The sequence below is a fragment of the Rhipicephalus microplus genome, chromosome 6 (assembly GCF_043290135.1).
Source record: "Rhipicephalus microplus isolate Deutch F79 chromosome 6, USDA_Rmic, whole genome shotgun sequence".
In the NCBI taxonomy this organism is placed as follows: Eukaryota; Metazoa; Arthropoda; class Arachnida; order Ixodida; family Ixodidae; genus Rhipicephalus; species Rhipicephalus microplus.
Window position 1 is genome coordinate 189,927,469 of NC_134705.1, and position 12,500 is coordinate 189,939,968.

General features: G+C 46.5%; 1 protein-coding gene across 3 annotated transcripts in view; it reads left to right on the forward strand.

Annotated features, from left to right (window-relative positions):
• The first annotated feature begins 710 nt into the window (after positions 1–710).
• Positions 711–12,500, forward strand: part of kst (spectrin beta chain, non-erythrocytic 5 kst) — a 244,541-nt gene continuing 232,751 nt past the window's right edge. For all 3 annotated transcript variants that reach the window (XM_075867307.1, XM_075867312.1, XM_075867311.1), the window contains exon 1: positions 711–1,151. The gene's annotated coding sequence lies outside the window, so the exon portion shown is untranslated. The remainder of the gene's footprint in view (positions 1,152–12,500) is intronic.

The following is a 12,500-nucleotide window of genomic DNA, read 5'->3' on the forward strand; positions in this document are numbered from 1 at the left end:
CAGACAACTTAGCTTATAAGAAGTGTGGCGGTTTGGGCTAGTTGGTATGACATGGTTATAGTTATAGCGCGAGAACAGAACGACTTCCTTTTCTCCATTTGTCGTCGTTATGTTGTCGCGCTATAACTATCGTCACGACAGTCAACGTTACAGACTGAGACAGCTACGTCGATTCGTCGCCACTTCTGCGCCTGTGTGAGGGAACGATAATGGAAGGTATCAACGAAGTTGTCTTCCAGTTTCGCTTATAATTTACTTTCGTGTTTACAAGCACGTAACTTGTATAAAACACACAATTATGCTGATAGCGCAATTATGGCTTTTACGGCAATATAAGGGACCCCCATCAAGATGCAGGCGCACGTAAAAGTTCAAAACACGCGCTTTCGTTCATCTGTGTAACGTAGCGCTATCTATAGAGGAAATTGCAAAGCTTTCGAAACGACAGTACATATTTTCCAGCAGGTGTCGCGACATTCGGCGAGCGCTCCGGCAGTTGAAAGTATGGAGGAAGAAAAGAGTGAGAGAGAAATAAAAAAAAACTACGCGACAAAGTGAAACAAAAACTGAAAGACACCTGTAGGCTAGAGCGTGTTTGTAGCGGGGAACACGAACACGGCTTGGTGGAGCAGTGCGAAAGAAGCCCAGCTTTTTTTCCGCGAACAAAACAGGCTCCGTTCGAGGCGCCGGCATTTCGTGCACGTCTCTTGCATTGCGGTTGGCGTCGATAGCGGTGTGCTCCCCTTTTTTTATTTATATTTTTTTCTTCCTCGAGTGCGTCCCAAGGGGCCCCTGCGGTGAGCTGAAGCGAGCGACTACAACCACTACGACCCAGCTTGCTTTTGCGGCGGATTTGCAAGCAGCGGCGGCATTTCGTGGTGCTTTGCACAGTTTCACGGCGCAAGCGACAACGCCTGCGGGCGCGAAGTGCCAAGCGAAACATCATTTTGGATACGAATGACACGCTGTCAACGCGGCTGGTGCAAACGTCGGTGTGGAGTAGTGCTTCTCGCTGGAGTGTGTAGCGCGCCGGCGGCATTCGGCGTACTTGCAACACCGGCCGACGACGCGTCGTCGTACACACCGCTTCGCTAACGCCTAGCGGCGGGCTCCTGCTAAGCCTAAACGGCTCCACTGGCCGTCGTCTCCCGGTAAGTTTTCTTTTCCCGAGCGTTTTCTCGCGATTTCACGTCGCGCAACAAGCGCTGACAAGTGTGTAGCTATGCGTTATGACGATTGTCGAGACGGTATTTCGGTCTTTCTGCGTCGATAACACGCCGAGAGCGCCGCGTTCTTGTGTTGTGACATTCGGCGATAAGGAGGCGAGACGATCCGGCGCCTCATTTTTGACAAGTGGACACCGTCTTGACTTTTCCTCCCGTTATTTTCGAATGCATCTCGAGGAAAAACTTCCTCAACGGTGAAGTCAACTCTCGGCGGATTTTCAGGTCTCGCCTCCCCTCACTTTTGTACTGAAACGAGCGAACGCGACAAGAATCTGGCGGCGGTCTCGAAGTAGCCGAAACGTCCTTGGCGGCGCCTGGGTCGGTCGCTCCGACGGAGGCGTCTTTGAAAAAAAAACCGTTCGGCGAGCCCAGCTCCGCCGTTCTTACCGATAACGATCTTTCGTATTTCATTTCGTCCCTGCCTCTCGCTCTCTTTTTGGATCTATAGTTGCTTCAAAAAAACAGCGACGTTATTGTGTTTCAAGTGAAGGAATTTCTCGGTGCGGCGGCATTCGTGCGCTGGCGTGATCGAGAGCAGTTCGATCGATGCGATCGGGAGGAAGCTAGGCTCTGCGTCCGTTGCGCAAGTGCTCGCTTGGTCTGACTCTGTGCCACCTTGACGTAATAATGTCGACCGGCTCGAAACTGCGGCATTCCAGAATTCGCTCTGTTAGCTGCCGTTTCATTTTATTTCCTTTCCTCATTTTTTTCCGCGTTTCATTTACGTTAGCTCGATTGCTATCGGGCGAACCCAAGGTTTTGAACCGTTACGCGACGCTCTGTAGTACGTTTTCCCCCTCCCGATTCCGCTAAGAAGGAAAAGGCTGAACGAAATAAGTGTGTGTGCGTTTTTTTTGTTTGGTTTTAGCTCATTTTCTACGACGGCCGGTCATTCTCACCAGTCATTCCTCTTCGTTTACAGAAAAAAAAAAAAGGGGGCGTTTGCTTCTCCGTGCATTGTTCGTAATGTCGTTAGAGAAGACATCCTTGACGAGGCGAATAGCTTTTTTGTCGGGTTGTCAACGGTTGTTATGCGTGGTAGGTGTACCAGCTAGCGCTGCATTGTTTCTTTCTCGTCATAATCGGCTCGGAGGAGGCCTTGGGCCATGGTATTGGCCTACGAGGACACGCCCATTCGTGTTCAACGGTGCAGTCAACTTGCCTGGAATGTCGGAGCGGTGTGACGTTCTGTGATTACTAATGAAAAAGAAAACGTCTAGAAACAGCTTTTAGTATGTCGCATGAACTCGGAGAACACTGTGTGCATGATCGCCTATTGTGCGGTCTTTGTACACATTATTTTTTTTTACCAATGTTGATTTTGCGTCACTTAGCACCCGACTTCTGGTTTGATGAACTGTCGTCTGCATGTCGGCTTCTGCTTTTTCACCCACATGCATTGAGCAATCTCATTAAAAGCGATCTATTTCGAGTGCTTATGCGTTCAGCTGAATCAGCGTGGACATTCTAAATCAGTTGGGCAGGTGACAGTGGCTGATGCTGTTCCACTTATCCGGTAAATCGAAAACAAAGTTCATCTTGTCATCAGTGGCTGCATGTCATGTTCCAGACGACCATATTCCATCTTAAAATCAAGCAAGCGGTGTCAGCCGGGCATACCGCGAGCGAACTTTCGTAGTCGGAATTGTTTCGTCTCATTGATGGCCTTATCATATGCGCAGTGAACTAATTTATGCCGTGAACATCTTCGGTACGTTAGGAGTAAGGTATGTCCGCACCCTGCGAAGTTTCCGTGGATGGAATAAGTTATATACGCGTAGTCAATTAAAATATCGTTTCTTTTAGCACTCATGCGCGGACGAAATAAGCGGGCTAAGTTTCGTAGTTGGAATGTTTTGAGTAACATGTTAGGTGCAGTGAACTCTTCAATGCCTCTCTCAAAAATGACACTGCTCTAATTAGCCTAATAAATCATTCCGTTCGGTACCCGTTGCATACCTCGGCCTTCTGCGCTGATTGTGCGACATAGCGTGATTGACGCGCAGAGAATTGAAAATACCGTCTAAAAAAATAGCATACTTATGCAGACGATGCAAGTGAAGCATGCGTTAAGGTTTGATCAGTTTTCTCAGCAATCACTACTGACACGCTGCTGATGTGCTACTGTCAACCGGCCCTGACTTTTAATATACCGCATAATTAGTTGTACTCGGTTGAAAGCTCGACGTCTAGCAGCTACGTATTCGATAGCTGACACTATAGCGACGCGCTGATTGAACATGAAAACGACAGGAAGGACACTTCAGTGAACTTTAAAGAACTACAAGCAGTCGAAATGAGTGAAGTCTTCTGCTACAGGTTTCCTTAAATTGTATTGTAGTTATGACGCGTGAAAACCGTGTGCCAGTAAAATGCAACTGGCAAAGTTTTTACTTGTAAAAAACCTCAGATATTATTATTCTTAATATTAGTACTGTTATTAATATAAACCAATAACTTGATCTTAACGGCGGCGATCGTAATGGTAGCGCCCGTGTCGGCGGCGGTTGGCATTCAACTACGCCATTTTTTTCCCCCTTCTAACCCAGTTTCTACGAACGTAAAAAAAATGTACAAAAGATAGAGAGACGCAATCAAGTAAGTATATCTTTAATTCGTGGTCCAGTCACGCAAAGCAGGTCGCTGTTTCGTTCGCCGACGCGAAACTCATTTGCGGCTGGTATTTCCGCCACAATCTCGATCACCTGTCTGGTATATACGCACTTTGTCGAATGTTTTTTTGTTGTTGTTCACTTTTCTTTTTATTCGACGATTTCCCGCAATTACGATCTCGCGAAGCACTTTGTCAGTGTCGAATCCGGCAGAAAAAATGTCATTTATTAGCTTTTACTGTATATCATATGTTTCGCAGATGTTCGCAGTTTTCTCTCTCTTTTTTTTTAAATTCTTTCTTTTTTCTTTACCGTTGCTTGTTCATTGACGCTGCAGCCGTGCGGATACCACCTGCGCATTGAATGCGCGGTCATTTCCTGTGTCATCTCTCTCTAACGTTCGTTCTTTGAGATATGTCGAGGGCGTTGGCTCCTGCTTGTATACAGGGACGCTGCTTGTATACCGGTATGGCAGAAACCAACGCTCGTCCTTCCATTGCACACAGAAACCTCCTGCAGTCGGTTGCAACCTCAGAAGACCTCTCAGAATTTCAGAATGCCAAAAACACAACTCGTATTGCGCAACACGACGCCAGGTAAGCGAAAAACAAAAAAAAAATCTCGCGGGTGCTGACGCAAACTTTACAATTCCCGCACTTTTTAAAAACCGTAACGACATAGATTTTTACAGAGTCTAGTACTGGGTCCAGCGTAGTTTACCACCGGTAAAAATGAAGCACACTGCCCTCGGAGGGGCTGACTTAATTTGCAATGGAAATTTCGCCGAGCCAATGTCACCAAAGTATGAAAAAGTAGATTTTGGAACCCGTGACGTCACGCGCGGAAATAGTGGCGCCAAATTTAATAGTGAGACATTAACGTTGATTTTATCCTCTGTTAATGAACATGCGGCGAAATTACCGGCATTCTCAGAGTACAGTTTGTCAATCCAAATCGATCCGTTGTTTGACTTCAGCGTCCTTAACATCTGAAGGGCAGTTGTGCTAGCTCGTTTTCGTTAGCGACTGCGGCACTTTTTCTCGGCTAGTGTGAGTGCTACGCTTGTTGAGCGTTAAAGGTTCGTCGTTACTACCGGAGACATTTCATTGGGCGGAAAAGCGATGTCAACTCTCCGACGAAATTTTACCAGTACGTTCAAGTTTTCAACCTGAAACCAGTGACAAAAACATGTGTTTGTATGGCAAAGTCAACTATTTGTAAGTGAACTCTCCCCGTTACGAATTAGACGATGCAGTTTCTCCGCTGTTGGTTTTACATTCGGGACGGCTTTAAGCTATCCCATTAGTAGAGTACCCTGTGCTCTAAATCGTTACCCCCTTTTTCCACCCCCCCTCCCCCCTACATGCATACCTTGTAAGCATCACGGGACGGCTTTCTTGCTCTCCCATAGTTGGGTACATCGTCCCCTAAATTGTTCGGAACTTTAAAATGCGGAGCATTTCTCAGCGAACTTCGGCGACTTTGAGCCGCCTACGACTTCCAGACCGTTTCGATAATGGTATCGATACCAAACTTGGCAGGGCAAAACATGACTGTATGAAGAACATATTTGACTAGTCACAACATGAAAATCATGACATACATGTCATGATTTACATGTCATCGTCCCGCAGCTATTGCATTGGTTTCGTTTACATGGCATGTTGGAAAACTGGTATGGTATGACGTGATTGAAAGGCGAACACAAGCGACAGAACCTTACATGAAAATCATGACATGCGGGTCATGTAACAACATGACTACATGCCGCGCTCATGATGCGCTTGCGGCCGTTTCGCTAGCGTCTCGTATACCAAATTTGGTATTACGGTACGTGAATGGATGACGAAGGTATCTGACCGGTGAAAACATGATAATCACGACATGCGTGCCATGTAACAACATGACTCTATGCCACGCTCATGATGCGCTCGCGGCCGTTTCGCTAGCTTCACATGTACCGAACTCGGTATTACTTGACGTCAATGGATGACGAAGGTATGTGACTGGTGCAAACATTATGATAATCATGAGATGCGTGTCATGTGACAACGTGACTACATGCCACAGTCAAGACGCCAAAAACATTTCGACGTGACGCTGTGCGCGGGCTCGCTGGCGTTCATTTCGTCGCGTCACGCCGGCGTTGCCATGCTATAGAAGCCAGTCCTGCCATACACTCGCAGGCGCGCGCCACGCTGCGTTGCAGTTAACTCGGTCCTGTGCTTGCTGCTGCCAGTGATTAACCATTTAGAGACAAATAGTTTTGCCCCTTAAAGTGTCCCTTTAAGATTTCTGGACAGACGTGACAAATTACCGTCGAAATTCAGCCAATGACTGCAGGGCCGCATGGTTTCAGCTTCCCTGGTTTCACCATCTGCGTGGATGTGCTTGGGCGGTGATCTTTTCGAAGGATACAGAACGCGAGATCGCTGTCGGCAACGCGATTCAGAAAAAAAAAAAAAAATGTCGTGGTCAGAGAAAGCTGCGTTTTCACAATTTTGCAATCGTAGCGTAGCAGCTTCAAACCTCACAGCCTCTTTTCTGCAGAGCAGCTGAAAGTGTAGTTTTTTTATTGCTCTTTTGTCCGTGGTTTCATCGCTATAGAAACATGTGGTGTGTGTTGTTTGTTCGCGCGTTCGACTTTCGCAGAGGTCGCTGAACCGTTCGCGTCGTTCCATTGTTATTGCGTTTTGTTTTTGGTTTGGGTCCTTTCATTATTATCGTGTTTTTATTGTTTTTGTTTTGCTTTCTTACGATAGAGCGAAGTTGTTTTTGGTGGGGATTAAATGAAATTCATGCTCGGAGTGTGCTTGTGATGGAGACTTCGTCTGCTTTTTTTTTTTTCATTTTTCGTCTGCTTCTCGTTTCAGAAGCGCCATAATTGAATTGAACGTTGACCGCTGTTTTGTATTCGTTTGTTTTGATTCAATTGAGGTGTACGCGCGGATTATGCTGGATGCGTTTAATTAACTCGTTCTCCAGATGGCAGCTTTTCGACGAGTCTTGGGTAAAATCTTTGAAATTCTATGGTTTTGTATATTAAAAGCTCCGGATTTATAACAGGAAACACGTCGAGCTCGCCCTGTTCTCCGTAGACAACACTTTGAGGGCGTCGTCTGCTTCTGATGTCATCGTCGCGTTACAGATAACTAAATCGACTGACAAACCTAAGGTCAGGCTACGGCTTTATATGCCTTGCAGTAAGTGTGGTCGTTGGTTGTACACCTTGATGCATTACTAAAGGGAAAAAATGCCTTCGCCTTGTTAAAAAAAATAGTGTAAAATGCAACCGAACTTAAGCGGGCGAAAGCCTTTAGATGCCCCACCAAATGCAAAAAATTGACCGTTGGCGTCGACTCGAGTGATGAAAAAAAGAGTCATCGTCACGGGATGACGTTGCCATGTGACCTCACACGGGGCTTAAGTTTGTGACTTCATCATGACGTCACGTGATAACGGGATCGCATGGTATTCTCGCTTGATTAGTGGTGCGTGGATCACAGAGGTATAGTTTCAGTTTCTCTGTCGCCGCGGTCTGGAAATTCGATGACGGACCTCTAAACCACGCGTGATATTTCAAATTAAAAAAAAAAAACTAAGTTCGCCATAATTTGTGACGTAGAACAACTTTGCCATATCAAAAACTACATTAAAATTGCTAATAAAAAAGGTAACTGAAATATTTTTTGTCAATTAATCATTCCTGAGTGATTAAATTAGTGGTAAAATTTTTCCGCCTGGGCAAAGAAATTGCCTGTGCAGACGACAAGTGCCTATACCTATTATGATATTTAAGGCAAAACTAAATTGGTACTACTACTACTACTACTACTACTACTACTACTACTACTACTACTACTACTAGGAATTCTTTCATTACTACCACCACCACCACCACCACGAGAAAGTGACTGCATATTTACTAAGCCTCGCTTCTCGCAACGAGACATGTGTAATGTGTGGCTAGCTTCGTGTGGATTCCATTCCCACGGGTGTGATCGACGAAGGCGCGCGTTGTGCTCTGCACGTCTATACATTTTGATAACCTTGGCATTCCCGCGCGCTGTCGGCGCCGGCAGGCACGTCCTTCTCGTCGGGTTACCGTATTTTTCTCCACTTTAACTGGGCCAGCCCGGCGTTTCATTAAGTGCATTACCGTATTGCTATACGTAATAGTATACCGCTTGTAGAACTATCGAATGAATTAAGAGAGACCTCGCTCTACAGATAAGACGCCGATGTGAAAGCGACGAAGACTAGAAGAGCCCCCTGTCAACACGCCCCTGTCGACGTCGGAAGACGCCTTCAAAATTTATGACGTCACAGGGTCCGGCTGGTGCGGGAATCTCGCGGTGGCGTCTCCACCCGCAGTTTGTTTTTTCGCCCGTTTTCACGCTTATACGAAGTGTCGTGGCGCAGTGAGAGTGGTGTTTTCGGGTTTGTGAAACTTTACCTTACTAATACGCGATAAAGCGTTGTGCTCTTTAGTGTGCCTTTAAACGTCGTCATTCGAGTGTTCTATTTGGCAGTGAACCGTGTTGCGCACTCTTTAAACAGATGTGCTCGTACTTGCTAACTTTGATGGTCATAAATTCTAGTCCACAATGTTCACTACATACCTATGCAGTGACTGCAGGTAGTAACTGCCAAGTTACTAACATTACTACTGTGACGCTTACTACCTAGAGTAACTACATGCAAGTGAGAGTAAAAAGTTAGTAACGTTACTACCTTCAAGTAGAAGACAGGCAGATTGGGTCTGTCGGTAGGTTTTCATGGTAAAATATATAATACAATGCTTAGCACACACAATGAAAGAGAAAACTGGCACACACACAGCAAGTTGCAAGGTGTGCGAATTCTTTCCTTCTGTTTGTGAGGCAGCGTTTCATATTTTTATCATAAAACACTGTCAATACTACATTTTCAGCATGGTCACTAACATTAGCGATTTCGGCTGCTGACCGGCAGGTCGCGGGATCAAATCCCGGCTGCGGCGGTTGTATTTTCGATGGAGGCGAAAATGCTGTGGGCGCGTGTGCTCCGATTTCAGTGCGCATCAAAGAACCCCGGGTGGTCGAACTTTCCGGAGCCCTCCACTACCGCGTCTCTCATAATCATAATGGTGGTTTTGCGACGTTCAACCCCACATATCAATCAATCAATCAATCAAATCAACATTGGCGAACTACAATTGCCCAAATGGTTTACGTCTATTTAGTTTTCCTTCGTCGTCGACATTTTCATAGCAAGTAGAATTTAGTACGAAGCGCTCGCACTCGCTCACTATCTCACATGCGCACACACACACGCACACGCACACACGCACACGCACGCACGCACACACACACGCACGCACACACACGCGCACGCACACACGCACGCACGCACATACACGCACACACACACGCACACACACACACACACGTACACACACACACGCACACACACACACGCACACACACGCGCACACACACACACGCACACACACACACACACACACGCGCTCGCGCACACACACACACACACACGTGCGCACGCACGCACACACACACCTGTAATTCTTCCTCAACTTAATTATATCCAGGCCGTCTATTTATCTGGAGCCTCTTCTTCCACTTCGAAAGCAGCTCTGCGCAGTACGTGTCTCTGCCGCCTGTGTCCAGAAATCGGCGCTCATATTTCTTTCCTTAAGCGGGCCGCGTACACCTGTTTCTTTTCTCGCACTCCCACGGCAGCGGCCTGTTCCGAGTTAATGCACCTTTTTTTCTTCTTGAATACGTCGTTTCGCTCTTTTTTTCTCTCATTTCTTTCTATCACCTCTCTCGCTCTGTACGCCCGCTGTAGTGCATTTCCTGCTTCGCATCCTTATTATAATCTCGCCGCGGAAAGCGTCGCGGTTGGGGAGGAGGTTTCGCCACGAACTGGAGGAGGGAGGAGGGAGAAGGCAAAGGGGAAGTGAAGCGTACTACATGGAGTCGAGTACGACGTTGCAGACGGCACTGCGCCGTGCTCCCGACCGTGTTGCAGAAATTAGGTGCCTTTTCTCATCTTATAACCACTACCACCACCACCACCGGTTCTCTCTTTTTCGGCCTGTTCGTGAGCGTGCGCGAGCGTGCGTACAGGTGTGAGCAAAAGGGTGCAGACTACGGGAATCGCGTGGCTGAATAAAGTCCCTATATATAGCGACCTTGGATGGATGGATGGATGGATGGATGAATGGATATGGCTGTACCCTTTACATCGGGCGGTGGCTAGCGCCACCAAGCCGTAATACTTAATGAATCCAAAACTATATTTATCCTTCCCCTCCCTAAAAAGTGAGTTTGAGGATATATAGCTGAAGGCATCGATGCGCCATCTGGCGACGAGATGCCCTCTTCTGTGCGCATGCGCGTCCCGTCGTATCGGTTGGCTTATCGTGCCGCTTTCTTTGACGTGGTTACAGCGGCTCGTAGCCGAAACTACATCTGGATATCGCTTTCGTTGTTCCATCAAATTTGCGCATCTCTTTGTTGTTGTTGTTGTTGATGTTGTTGTTGTTGTTACGTAGACGCTGCGACGGGGCCGGTTCCAGCACCGGACAATAGCGTCATCATTTTTAAACCCGTTGGTTAGCATTACCAAGCGTATCTAGCATTATAAAACCTGATGAAACCAGGCACACAATATTAAGTTCTCTCGGCTGAGCTTGCCTTTGATGCGTTAGGCAAAGTTGAACATAAGTGAACCTAGTTCACCAATGTAAGTGTGAGCGTGGTATCACCTAATAAAATGAGGCGCAAGAAAGTTTAGTAGAGCTCAGTCCAGCTGGCTTTTTTTTATGTTAAGCGTAGTAAAGTTTCGAAGCACCCAGATGGGTGCATTGAGAAATGTACACCTACAGCCAAATCTAATTAAGTACAGTTGGTCATGGTATGATTTAATTCAGATGAACAAATGAGCCGAAATAAGGCAAACCTTATCGCGGCCTATCATTACAAGTTGATTTCCCCATGAGTTCAGAGGAGCCAAACGGAGGAAGATACTAATCACACATTACCGACTCTACACTAATCAGGCTCATTTATGTCTAATTAGTGAAAGTTAGGACGTGTAATAATTATGAATAAATAATTAACCTGACATCCGATCAAACTGACCCAGTATACTCACGTGGTGTGATAAAGTCAGGCATAATTAAGCCAACTAGGCAGCGCAAAGGCAAGCATAAATAAATCTGACTAAGCATGATTCATCATGGCATCATCCAAACTAATCTTGATTATCATTAAGTGTAACTAAGCGATTTCTCGTTAAACAAAATTGAAGTAAATGAAATCAAATTTCTACGGTCTCAAAAAATCCAAGTGGAGGAAGATACAAATGACTTCTGACCGCATCTAGTCATATTATTTTAAATAAAACCAATTAGCCGTATAACTAATTAAAATTATTAGACAATAATTTGCCCACCCGTAGTACACGAGTTTGATGTCACAGAAATACGCAAATTACGCCTGGTTACCCCTAATTGAGGAGTCTGTTACACATACGACGCTCTTGGGAGTAAATGTGCCTAATGCAGAGAAATTACTGGCGTTCACCCAACAGTCTCCCTCTTCGTGCGTTTGCCTTCTCTGGGAATCAATTCAGTTGCCCTTAAGGACCGGCGGTTATCCTGCACGTAGCTCGTGGGCAGGATAACCGCTGGTCCTTAAGTGTAACTGAATGGATTATCAGAGAAGGCGAACGCACGAAGGGGGGACAGAAAGTGTGGGTGACCTGGCGAGATTAAAGAGTTCGCAGGGATAACGTGGCAACGGAAAGCACAAGACCGGATCGCTCGACGAATCATGGGAGAGGCCTTCGCCCTGCAGTGGGCACATACAGGCTGATGATGGCGATGATGATGATGATGATGTTGGCGATGATGTTGATAGTGATGATGATGAATTATTGACGCAAACTTGCATAGCGCAAGCAGCCTCTAAAATTTTAGTTTTCGTTTGTCCGAAGATGTGCGTCAAAATGTCTAGATTACGAAATTGGGAAATTGGGAAAATAACGCGCCATCAAGAAACTACTGATAGCCCGATGATGTGCCTTCACCTTCGGCGCCACGCAGCTTGCATCGATAAAGGCAAGCTGAGCTGAGAAAACCTAATTTTGTGTGCTTGGCTCCATCGGGTTTTTGCGATGCTAGCTAGCTACACTTTAGGGAGTTTTAGAATAGCGCACCGCGAGCCCTTGCGTTGCGGTCGCTGCCACTGCGCATGCGTCGTAACGCGAGTCGGCGTTCGCGGACCGCACGCAAAAAAAATGCGAAGTTGCGTGCGGTGATGGCGGCCCGCATGTGGCCCGCAAGCGCTGGTTTCGAGGGTATACGGTGTCGCTGCGATCGTGCGTTGCGGATCGCAGCAGGGCAAACGCTATTCTAAAACTCATACAGTGCCCGCAACGCCCGCAGCGCTTGTAAACGGTATTCTAAAACTCCCCTTTGTTATACCTATTGTAAGCCGATATAGCACTTCCGTCTAGCAACCATGTGGGCCTTAGGTAAGCCGATATAAATAACGACGCGAACACGGCGCTAGAACCGACCTTGTCGCAGCCGCTACGTTAAAATAAAGAAAAAAAAACGGCACAAATTCGATGGAGCAAATAAAGCGACACC